This window comes from Hyperolius riggenbachi, chromosome 6 (genome assembly GCF_040937935.1).
Source record: "Hyperolius riggenbachi isolate aHypRig1 chromosome 6, aHypRig1.pri, whole genome shotgun sequence".
Lineage (NCBI taxonomy): Eukaryota > Metazoa > Chordata > Amphibia > Anura > Hyperoliidae > Hyperolius > Hyperolius riggenbachi.
Genome location: NC_090651.1, coordinates 246995906 through 247008858, shown reverse-complemented (window position 1 = coordinate 247008858; position 12953 = coordinate 246995906). Strand labels below are relative to the sequence as shown.

The window sequence follows — 12953 nt, the reverse complement described above, 5'->3', positions numbered from 1 at the left end:
TTTAACTGTCACGGACGAACCGTGAAGAAACGCAATCGATTCGTGAAGAAACACAATCAATCGGTTTTCTGATTGTGTTTCACAATTGCATATCTAGGGACCACTCTGGCCACCCGTAATGATCACGACCCCGCCAGAGGGTCCGCCCTTGTGCGCCTGCGCGAGCATTTGTGAACGCACGGGCAGGCGCAGAAGATTCGACCTGCCAGCAGGGTTGCGGTGAAGGACTGAGACGTCTGATAGCGGCTGGAAGAAGCCCAGGTCAGTAATATTTGTTTAATCCCCCTCGGCTCAGAAGTCCTGTAAACAATACCAGTTGCCTGGTAGCCCTGCTGGTCTATTTGGCTGCAGTAGTGTCGTAATCATACCAGAAACAAGCATGCAGCTAATCTTATCAGACTTTTCTGCTCTGTTGCGTTGCAACTGCGTAGCAATCCCAACACAATGGCCTCAATTCTGGTAGCTATGTGTGGTAAATATTTTTTTGTAGGTAAAATACCTCATGAGGTATTTTCCTCTCTTTTTTTTTAGCAATTCTGAAAGATTTTTCTCCATTTCCGAACATGAGGTAAAACATGAGGTAAATGCATAAAGTGAGGTAAAACATGAGGTATTTCAGCAGTAAGAATGCAGTAAATAAGTAGTAGTCTTTAATTGTCTTCCATACGTTAGGATAGTCCTTTGGAAGTCTTTTTTTTTTTTTTTTTTGAGGGGGGAAGGTGTATTTGATTATGTAGTAACCTATGAAAAGTATATTTATAGGAATCCCTTCTAAAAATCCAGTAAATATTTTGAGTTTTATTTCTACTATTCTTTTCTATTTCACAGCCTGAATAGGAAGTCCACTAAAACAGCAATAGGAACTCCACTAAAAACTGCAAAATGCATACAAATTGACTTTACCCCCAGGTACAGGCAGGACTTAAACTGATCGGTAAATGATGTGCTAACATGCCCCCTAATTTCCATGAGAATAGCTATTTTCGGTAAAATTAATGCAAATGACCTCATACTTTACCTCATGAGGTAAAACATGACTAAAACCTACCAGAGTTGGTAAATGTCATTACCTCATGAGGTAAATTTCCTCACATGAGTGTAACGATTGGTGTAGCAAAACAGAAGTCTGATTATTGTGTGATCTGCAGTATCACCAATAATCCAGACACTATACCTGATTATGTGGTGATCTGCAGAATCACCAATAATGCAAGTATAGCTAACAAGATAATAGCAGTAGTGTATAGGGCTTGGTGCAACAGTAATACTGATCAGTTTGGTATAACCTCACCAGAGGAGCTGGCGGGTACTGTCAGTAGTGAACCTCCCCAGTGACAAGGGCTCACTGGTGAGTAGAGAGGTCAGACAGATCGGTTTGGCAACAGGCGGGCAGATACAGTACAAAATCGGCAGGCTAGAGGATAGAGATATTCAGGCAGAGTCAGCAACAGAATCAGTTGGGCTAAAGTACAGAATCGTTAAGCGAAAGCAAAGTCAGAAGAGAGCCAGAGTCATACACAGGTAATCAAGCAATATAATAACAATAGTAATAATAAATCCTAGTCTTGTGTGAAATCCCTGGTTTCCTCCCAGATCAAAGCACACCGGATCTATTCTAAGGTCTGAGTGCTAACACAAAGCATTCACAACAGCAGACAGTTTGCAAGTGACTCCAGATGGCTTAAGAAGCAGAGGAGACCCCTCGGCCACACCCCAACCCATCAGCCAACGGGAAACGCCGAGAGTCTCCTCTGACGTCAGCCGACCGGCAGGTCAGCTGGCGCGCCTTCTCCCCGCATAAAGGTCCTGTCCGTGTGCGCGTGCGCATGACAAAGCCACCCTATGAGCCACTGACAATCCCCTCCTCGGCGTGGTAGACGCCGGAGGGACGGGAGAAACGCCCGACAGAGAAAGCGAAGCAGCTGCAGGGGTATCCTGACTGCCCGCAGCTGCATCTCCAGAGAATGTTACAGTACCCTCCCCCCCCCCCCCCTTGAGGCGTGGACTCCGGACACGGTCTACCTGGTTTCTCAGGATGTAATTCATGAAACTTTTCCTTAAGATCCTCCGCATGCATGCGATTCCCTGGTACCCAAGATCTCTCCTCAGGCCCATACCCCTTCCAGTGAACAAGGTACTGTATGGAGTATTGCACCCACCGAGAGTCCAAAATTTGCTCTGTCTCAAACTCAGGTTCCCCATCAATCACCACAGGGGGTGGGGGGGGGGGGGTAGAAGGAATCCACATGCACAGCAGGTTTCAATAGAGACACATGGAATGACTTAAAGAGAATCTGTATTGTTAAAATCGCACAAAAGTAAACATACCAGTGCGTTAGGGGACATCTTCTATTACCCTCTGTCACAATTTCGTCGCTCCTCGCCGCATTAAAAGTGGTTAAAAACAGTTTTTAAAAGTTTGTTTATAAACAAACAAAATGGCCACCAAAACAGGAAGTAGGTTGATGTACAGTATGTCCACACATAGAAAATACATCCATACACAAGCAGGCTGTATACAGCCTTCCTTTTGAATCTTAAGAGATCATTTGTGTGTTTCTTTCCCCCTGTTCTCATGCACTGAAGTTTCAGGCTGCTTGTTTTTCTCCTGCAAACAGCTTTGCCCTTGTCTGCAATTCTTCAGTATGTGAAAGCCCAGCCAGCTCAGAGGACGATTTATCCAGCTTGTAAAAGATGAGAGAGAAGAGAGAAGCTGCTCTAATCTAAATAATATACAGGCAGTGTGCATAGGGGGGCCAGGAAGGGGGAGTTCATAGCAGAACCACAACACTTAAGAACTTGGCAGCCTTCCAGACACAGGCCGACAAGTCTGACAGGGGAAAGATACATTGATTTATTACAGAGATAGTGATAGCAGAAAGTGCTGCAGTAAGCCACAACACATTAGAATAGCTTTTGGAACGTGTAGGATGATGAAAAACAGGATGCAATTTTTGTTACGGAGTCTCTTTAACACCTCTCATACTGGAAGGTAGAGAAATGACATATGTGACACTATTAATCTTTTTGGACACCGGGTATGGACCTATGAATCTGGGACCCAGTTTCGCAGAGGGCTGCTTTAAGACCAAATGCCGGGTAGAAACCCACACCAAGTCACCTGGTGCAAATTCCCATTCCACAGACCGTCTCTTATCTGCCTGTTTTTTCTGGGTCTGAAAGGCCTTTCCCAGGCTTCTTTTGACCATATTCCAAATCTCCTTCAAAGCCCCCTGCCACTCTTCCAGGGCAGGGAAAGGAGATGACACTACTGGCAGTGGAGAGAATTTGGGTGATCTCCCCGTTACTGCCTGGAACGGGGAGAAACCTGAAGAGGTACTCTTTAAGTTATTATGTGCAAATTCTGCAAATGGCAAAAATTTCACCCAATCCAACTGGGCATCTGCCATATAGCACCTTAGAAACTGCTCAAGGGACTGGTTAACCCTTTCAGTTTGCCCATTAGTCTGTGGGTGGTAGCTGGAGGAAAATGATAGGTTCATACCTAGATGATGACAGAAAGCCCTCCAGAACTTGGAGACGAACTGGACTCCCCTATCTGATACCACATTCTCCGGTATACCATGCAACCGGAAAATGTGGTGAATGAAGAGTTCTGCCAGTTCTTGAGCAGAGGGAAATCCGTCCAGAGGATTAAAATGGGCCATCTTACTGAACCTATTGACTACCACCAAAATGACTGTTTTCCCCTCAGATTTGGGCAGCTCACCCACAAAGTCCATGGACAAATGGGTCCATGGTTGTTCAGGTACTGGTAGTGACTGTAGAGTACCTACAGGAGCACGTCTGGACGGCTTTCTCCTGGCACACACAGAACAATCTCCAACAAACTACAATCAGACACAATGGATGGCCACCAAACACATCTGTCCAGCAGCTCCTGCGTTCTGGCAACCCCTGGATGCCCTGCATTCTTATGAGAATGGAAGACATGAAGAATTTTTAATCGAAACTGTAGTGGTACAAAGAGAACCCCATCTGGTTTCCCTTCAGGAACCTCCTGCTGATAAGGATTCAGAGTAGAAGCCCAATCCTCCCAAGTCTCAGTAGCAGCAAGAATCACTTTCTCGGGAAGGATGCCTTCAGGGGTCGAGGGCTGTATTGTCTCGGGCTCAAAACATCTGGATAATGCATCTGCCTTGACGTTCTTACTACCAGGTTTGTAGGTAATAATAAATCTGAATCTTGTGAAAAACAGGGACCAACGGGCTTGTCTGGGGCTGAGACGTTTGGCCCCTTCAATATACTCTAAGTTCTTGTGATCGGTATAAACTGTTATAGTATGTTCAGCCCCCTCGTGCCAATGTCGCCATTCCTCAAACGCAAGTTTGATGGCCAACATTTCTTGATTCCCAATGTCATAATTTCTCTTGGCAGGAGAAAACTTCATAGAGAAAAAAAGCACATGGGTGCAACCTGCCCTGCAGACCGGAGTGCTGAGACAATACAGCCCCAACCCCGATCTCTGAAGCATCCACCTCAACAATGAAAGGGAGAGTAATGTCCACATGTCTCAAAATGGGGGCGGAGCAGAACAATTTATTAAGTGATGAGAATGCAGACTGTGCCTCTGCTGACCAATTGTAGATATCTGCCCCCTTTTTGGTAAGCTCAGTGAGGGGTGAGACCACAGAAGAAAATCCTTTGATAAACTTTCTGTAATAGTTGGCAAAGCCAAGGAATCACTGGAGTGCCTTCAACCCCAAAGGTTGTGGCCACTCCAGGACAGCAGAAACCTTCTTGGGGTCCATAGAGAGTCCTGCGGTGGAGATTATGTACCCCAGGAAGGGAACTTCAGAAACTTTAAAAAGACACTTCTCGAGTTTAGCATACAAGGAATTCTGTCGTAGTTTTATCAAAACATACTTCACGTGCTCCCTGTGTTCAGCAATATTAGATGAAAAAATGAGTATGTCATCTAAATAAACAAGGATGAACCTCCCCAGAACCTCCCTAAAGATCTCATTAATCAACTCCTGGAAGATGGCGGGTGCGTTGCACAACCCGAAGGGCATCACTAGGTACTCGTAGTGCCCATCGGGTGTGTTGAGCGCCGTCTTCCACTCGTCACCCTCTCTTATGCAAATCAAGTTGTATGCCCCTCTGAGATCGAGTTTGGTGAAGACCCACGCATCAGTAATCTGAGAGAACAAGTCATCAATCAGAGGGAGAGGATAACAATTTTTTACAGTAATTTTGTTCAACTCTCTGTAATCGATACATGGGCGAAGGCCACCGTCCTTTTTCTGCACAAAAAAGAAACCTGCCCCGGCCGGGGACCTAGATGGACGGATGAAACCTTTGGCCAAGTTTTCTTTGATATACTCCTGCATGGCAACTTTCTCAGGCCCAGAAAGGTTATATAAATGGCCTCTAGGAGGCATACAACCTGATCTCAGCTCAATGGGACAGTCAAAACTTCGATGAGGAGGAAGTCTGTCTGCCGCCTTGGGACAGAAAACATCAGCAAAGTCAGAATACTGAATAGGCAACCCCTCCACTTGAACTTTGGTAGCACATACTGTGACTTTCTCCATACAATGATGATGGCAAAAGGAGGACCAGCTCAACAATTGCCTAGAACTCCAGTCGATTCTGAGGGGAATGTTTTTGAAGCCACGGCATACCAAGGATCACAGTGGAGGTAGCCATCTTAAGTACAAAGAATTGTATCTGTTCTTTATGCAAAGCCCCTATTTGACACAATAATACAGGAGTGTGAGAAAGAGGTTGTTTGCCCTGCAGTGGTGAATCATCCACTGCAGTAACAACAATCTGACGTCCCAAGGAAAGAAAAGGAAAACCAAACTTAACAGCAAATTCATAATCCATAAAATTTGCTGCAGAACCCGAGTCTATAAAGGCCTGGGTAGACCGGACTTGATCTTCCCAGTGTAACGATTGTGGGAGTGTAATTTGAGGGAACCCAGCAAAAGGTGCAATGCACCTGTAGAGGGAAATTCCTGTCGGCAGGTGGAGCTGTGGAGTGCAGAGGAACAGCTCCTCTGCTCTGCCACAGACGCAAGACAGGAATTGCACGAAGGGAAGAAACGCAGGGCAAGATAGCCCTGAAGGAGAGAGAGCAAAGCGACAGAGGGTATGTGTGAGCACCAATCTAGTCGCCAACCCGCGACAGTGCATACACAACCATGAAGAACAGAAGAGAAGGCAATCGCCAGAGATGGCGATCGCTAACAGCGACACAAGACTGAATAAGCACAGATGAGGAATGTATGTATGTCCACCAATCTAGCCGCCACCCTGCGACGGCGGACACACAACAAAGGAAACCAAGTAGAACGCAATCGCCAGAGAAGCGATTGCGAAAGAGAATGAGCACAGGGACAGATTGTATGTGTGTGCACCAAACTAGGCGCCAACCCGCGACGGTGCATACACAACAGTAGATATGAAGTAGGAACGCAATCGCGAGAGGAGCGATTGCCAGAGGTGACACAAGGCTACAGCAAGGCAGAGCTCGAGAGTAGCAAAGGCACAGCAATTCATACAATGAGAAGATAAGGAAAATAACAAACGCTAGCTAAACGCGAACACTGCACTCATTCGCAACAGTCCACGCGTTTATGCGCAGTCTCCGCATGATAAGCACAACAGAGACAAGCACGCCTAACTAACCACCGTCAGACAAACATGAAACAGAGGACGCGAGCGCTTGCTTAACGGTTACCTCACCGAGCCTCCAGCAAGCGTTCGTAGCAGACAAGACAAATAAACGAAAACAGGAATAAGTGAGAGATAGGATCCACAGCACTAGCGCAAGAGGCTAGTGCGATCCAGGAAGACAGGACAGAAGGATCCACAGCACTAGCGCAAGGCGAGTGCGATCCAGGCAAGATAGATCAGAAGGGGCTACCAGTAACAACCGCTGTTCCGGTTAGCACTCAGACACACAGAACGATTTCCTGTCGACCACCGCTGGGACAGGACAATCGCAACAGACAAACAAAACAGATATGCAATCCTAACTGCACTAGAGAATCTGCCTAGTGCAGTCCCAGGAATTACTTTAGGCTAATCTTCAAACAAAGAGCAAGGCTGACACTCCAAAGGCTTGATTCACAAAGCGGTGCTAACTGTTAGCACGCCTGTGAAAACCCGCTTAGCACGTTTAAACAAGGTTTTCGCGCATAAAACTTTACGCGCGCAAAACTTTATGCGCGTAAAACTTTACGCGCGTACTGCACAGAGCGCAGGGCGCACCGCGCGAAGTGCCCATTAAAGAGACACTGAAGCGAAAAAAAATGATGATATTATGATTTGTATGTGTAGTACAGCTAAGAAAAAAAACATTAAGATCAGATACATCAGTCTAATTGTTTCCAGTACAGGAAGAGTTGAGAAACTCCAGTTGTTATCTCTATGCAAAAAAGCTATTAAGCTCTCCAACTAACTTAGTCGTGGAGAGGGCTGTTATCTGACTTTTATTATCTCAACTGTAATTGAACTGTTTACTTTTCCTCTGCTAGAGGAGAGTTCATTACTTCACAGTCTGCTCTGAAAGACTCATTTTGAATGCTGAGTGTTGTGTAATCTGCACATATTATAGAGTGATGCAATGTTAGAAAAAACACTATATACCTGAAAATAAAAATATGAGAATATTTTCTTTGCTGCTAATCTTCTAGTAATTATTCATAGTACACAACCAATTCATTATATCATATATTTTTTTTCGCTTCAGTGTCTCTTTAAAGCCTATGGGACTTAGCGCGCGTAAAACTTTGCGCGCGTAAAACTTTACGCGCGCAAAGTTAGCGCGTGATCTGGTTGAGAAATCCGGTGCTAACCTACTTAGCACCCTGGTTAGCGCGCCTAAAGACTTTAGACGTGCTAAGTAGGTTAGCACCGCTTTGTGAATCAAGCCCCAAGAGTGTTCCACAGGACTAACCCTTATGACCAGCCAAGGACTCTGGGAAACATAGCTCTTTATACTGCCAGTCATCAAAGGAGGCAGGCAGAGGATTTGCATAACGAGTGTATGCAAATTCCTCAGCAGCAGAACAGACCAGAAACTTGTAATGGAAAGACAGGTCTCTCTTCCAGAGACCTGCAGCCCACAGACTAGAGGAATGGTCAAACAGCTGTCTGCCAGTGCATCCAGCTGAGCGGATCATTACACCCAGGTGATAGAACACGGGAGAAGTAAGCGACTATTCTTTAGAGGTAATACAGAATCGCTTAGGGTAGTACCTCCAGCTACACCTAGGCAATAGAGTTTTCCGCCTTCCTGGGACAAGTTTGTACCACATGACCCTTCTCTGCACAGTACAGGCAGAGTCTCTCAGTACGTCTCCTGTTTTTCTCAACCTCAGAGAGCTTTAGTTCTTGTCCTATTTGCATCGGCTCATCCTGAGGAGGAGAAGAAGGGGCAGGAGCAGAGAAGGGGATAGAAGAAGGTCTTCCTGGGGCTCTACCTCGAGTCTGCCTTTGATAACGAACAATCTTTACAGCTAAAGAGACCGCCTCATCCACTGTCTTAGGTTCTGGGTGGCTTAACATCAGATCAATAACAGCATCAGATAATCCCAATAAAAAACAGTCTAACAAAGCATACTGCCCCCATCTGGCTGCCACCACCCACTTTCTAAACTCAGCAGCGTATGTTTCAACAGTGTTATGCCCTTGTCGGAGAGTTTTGAGCTTTCTCTCTGAAGTCATAGCTAAATCGGGATCATCATATATAATTGCCATAGCTTTAAAAAAAATTCTTGAACGGATGCTAATGCCTCATGACCAGTGGGAAGACTGTAAGCCCAAGTCTGCGAATCACCAGATAATAATGTTTTTTTTTTTATAAAAGTAACCCGCTGACTCTCAGAACCCGAAGATACCGGGCGTAACTCAAAATATGATAGGCAACGATGCTTAAAGTTCCGGAAATCAGACCGGTGCCTAGAAAATCTTTCAGGATGAGGCATCCTGGGCTCACTGACTACAGGGGAGGACACTGATGCATTGTTTTTTTGAAGTCACTACCTCAGACAATAGGTTAATTTGTGTCTGTTGTGTGTTGACCGTGTTGGTAAGATCGTTAATGGCCGTGGTCAACAGTTTGACTTGAGTGCACAGTGTCTCCATAAACATTTTTGGTCTGCTGTTCTGTAACGACTGTTGTAGCAAAACAGAAGTCTGATTATTGTGTGATCTGCAGTATCACCAATAATCCAGACACTATACCTGATTATGTGGTGATCTGCAGAATCACCAATAATGCAAGTATAGCTAACAAGATAATAGCAGTAGTGTATAGTGCTTGGTGCAACAGTAATACTGATTAGTTTGGTATAACCTCCCCAGAGGAGCTGGCGGGTACTGTCAGTAGTGAACCTCCCCAGTGACAAGGGCTCACTGGTGAGTAGAGAGGTCAGACAGATCGGTTTGGCAACAGGCGGGCAGATACAGTACAAAATCGGCAGGCAAGAGGATAGAGATATTCAGGCAGAGGCAGCAACAGAATCAGATGGGCTAAAGTACAGAATCGTTAAGCGAAAGCGAAGTCAGAAGAGAGCCAGAGTCATACACAGGTAATCAAGCAATATAATAACAATAGTAATAATAAATCCTAGTCTTGTGTGAAATCCCTGGTTTCCTCCCAGATCAAAGCACACCGGATCTATCTAAGGTCTGAGTGCTAACACGAAGCATTCGCAACAGCAGACAGTTTGCAAGTGACTCCAGACGGCTTAAGAAGCGGAGGAGACCCCTCGGCCACGCCCCAACCCATCAGCCAATCGGAAACGCCGAGAGTCTCCTCTGACATCAGCCGACCGGCAGGTCAGCTGACACGCCTCCTTCCCGCATAAAGGTCCTGTCTGTGCGCGCACTCGCGTGACAAAGCCACCCTATGAGCCACTGACAATCCCCTCCTCGGTGTGCTAGACGCCGGAGGGACGGGAGAAACGCCCGACAGAGAAACCGAAGCAGCTGCGGGGGTATCCTGACTGCCCGCAGCTGCATCTCCAGAGAATGTTACAATGAGGTAATTTGTTTGATAACTCTACCAGAATTGAGGCTAATGTAAATAGTGTGAAAAGCCACATTGCAGAAACAGAGCCAAAGCTGCATGCAAGGTACATTGTAGCAGGGTGGGGGAATCTCACAGCAGACATGCAAAGCACAGCAAGCTGTAATAGCATGTAGCTTCATTCACGTTGGTAAGTTAAAGTGAACCTCCAAACTAAAAATCTACTCAGCAGCACTGAAAAAGGCTTGGTGTTTCTTTAACAGTTTCACAGCATCAGAACTTTGTTTTTCTTACCCAAGCCTCATTTGTAGTTGCACAGAAGCTAAGCTCCGCCCCATCAAATAAATCTTCCCGGGCATTGTTCCCCTGATGCTGTGCAAAGCATGATGGGATTCTGATGTTGTTCTCCTGCTGTTTTGGCGCAATTTTTTGTTTTAATTTGAGATTTGAAGCCTAGCGTGCGCAGCTGGGAGGGGTGATCTGGACACAGGACAGTTGGAACCAAAAAGATGGCTGCCCCCATAAAATCACAAACATTTGCCTGTTCTTTTAAAACAGAGTGCGTAAGAGATTATATTACCTATCTATTTTAATTAACATAACTAATGTAACTTAATGACAGTATGTGTGTTTAGGCTGAAGTTCCACTTTAATCTTGTGTAGGCTGGATTCCCCATTCCATCATTAATCTTTTATGCTTAACAGTGGCGCCACTCACCCCATATCTACACGCTTAGCATACTGCTCACCCTGCGAAGATCACCGCGGGACTCGGAGAACAAACATCTATCCCATATAGGCTCTGCACAATTATGCATTTTACCCAATCATTGTCCATTGTCAGGGAGTGATGATACACGGAGTCAAATGAAGCCAGCTACCAATCCATTCTTGTACAGCAAGCAACGGGCCATAATATTAAGATGTGATTTTTATTGAGCATAGAAAACATATATGGAAGTGGGACCAGCAACAGATATTTGTTATTTACCATATGACACAAAACAATGAGTGTGTTGTGCTCAGCAGCTGCCTGGAGACTCATCTGTAGCAGAAGCAGTACTGTGTTGAATACAGAATGAAACATGTTGTAGCCATGGTTTTCAAGCAGTAAACAGATGCTGCAGGTGATGGAAGACATCCCTCAGGTATTGGGGCTTTGACACTTCTTTAGGCTTCTTTTCACACCTCTCAGCATCTGCTTTAGTCGCGTGGTGAAAAGACAGGACTCAGGAGGTAAGATCTAACCTTTACAATAGATAGCAGGAGAAACACAAGAAAGAGTCACTGTGAATTACTGCCAGCAGGTGTTGCAAATCTATATACAAGTGTCATGCTGAATATCGAGTGGGCAGTTATAGGGGAAATCTGAATATTGTTTGCATTGTTCTTATACAGTAGAATCCCTTTACAGTACACTCCAAGGGACTGGACAAAGTAGTTTACTATATCAGAAATTGTCATACTCAAGCACATAAGATATACTTTAGTACTGTATCCGAATTCAGTCAATAAATAAATCTTTTCACTGCTTCAGCAAGTGAACAGACAACCTCTAAGCTAGATCAAAAGGCACTGTGCTCAATATGCAAGGTTTTGCATGCAATAAGCCCACAACAGCTTGCACAGGAAGCATAGGTCTCACCAGTTAAAGCGGACCGGAACTCAGAACTTCCTCTCTGCTCTAAAAGCTAAGCAACAACATACTAACCTTAAAAGATGAACATTTCTTTGTTACAGCTGATACAAATCCTGCAATTAATCTGCAATGTGTCTACTTCCTACTTTGATGGAAGCAGACATATTGATAACATCCTGTATTTACAAATTAGCAGCTCTGCTGTAGCAGCCACCTGACTCAGCTGTGATCAAATTACAACTTGTGATTGTCACAGATGAGACTCTAAATCCATACAATGTGCATTTCTCTATGCTATCCTTCTATCCTGTGTGAGAGTTCAGGCCCACTTTAATGCAGGTACAGTACTGAAAGTGTGCTCCTTTGTCCACATTTCTGTGCAGCCTGGATGATACTGTAGCGTTGCAGCCATGCACAAGCAAGTCACAGATGACAGGCAATTTCCTTAGTAATTCGGCAGCAGCTTACAAAATAAGCATAGGTCTTTCAGGCTGGTGCTTTTGATACATGCATCCCCACAGTAATATGCAGAAAGCAAGTAGTCTACAAGTGGTTGCCAGCTTGGTCACAGACAGGGCTGGATTTGTACTCTTTACCACCCAAGGCCACTATCGCCAGCCCCCCCCCCCCTTCGGTATAGGTAGCGAGATGACCCCTCCCATACAGTATAGGTAGCCTGATGATCCCTCCCCCCTTCCCTCCAGTATAGGTAGGCAGATGACCCCTCCCCTTTTCCTCCAGTATAGGTAGCCAGATGACCCCTCCCCCTTTCCATCCTGTATAGGTAGCCAGATGACTCCATTAATCCCTCATTTTCCCACCCCCCTCTTAGTATAGGTAGCCAGCTCGCCTTCACACTGCAGCAGCCATGAGCGTCACTCATTTCTCCACTCGTCTCCACTGCAGAAGCTTCCTCTTCCTTTCCGTCTCCAATGCTGCCCAAGTCCATAGCCGCTGGCCACAATGCAAACATGCACAGAGAGCAAGGTGGCCTCTGCACAGGCCGCTGGCACCAGAGTACTGCGGTCAGGAGCTCGCCTGATCTCCCTGCATCGCAGCATTTGCAAGCTTCCCCCAATTTAGCCTGCTGCTTTGGTGCCCTTGCTCCTGTGGTGCCCTAGGCCATGGCCTAGGTGGCCTTGCCCTAAATCCAGCCCTGCTCACAGACCAATCCTCATGGGTCTCCAACTGAAGCATGCGCCAGGCCACTTTCCACTATAGCTGCATACAGAATACCACAAGGACAGAACGTTTCTGGCTGACGAGGGATCGCACCCGACCGACTGCGCTTGAGCTGACTTACGAAGT

At 45.8% G+C, this 12953-nt stretch overlaps 2 protein-coding genes across 6 annotated transcripts in view; one reads left to right on the top strand and one right to left on the bottom strand.

The window, feature by feature from the left end:
* GABRD (gamma-aminobutyric acid type A receptor subunit delta) overlaps positions 1-11028 on the bottom strand; it is a 101328-nt gene extending 90300 nt beyond the window's left edge. Inside the window, exon 1 of the mRNA XM_068240659.1 lies at positions 10998-11028. The gene's annotated coding sequence lies outside the window, so the exon portion shown is untranslated. The remainder of the gene's footprint in view (positions 1-10997) is intronic.
* CFAP74 (cilia and flagella associated protein 74) overlaps positions 1-12953 on the top strand; it is a 261484-nt gene that overhangs the window by 24330 nt on the left and 224201 nt on the right. The gene's annotated exons all lie outside the window — the stretch shown is intronic.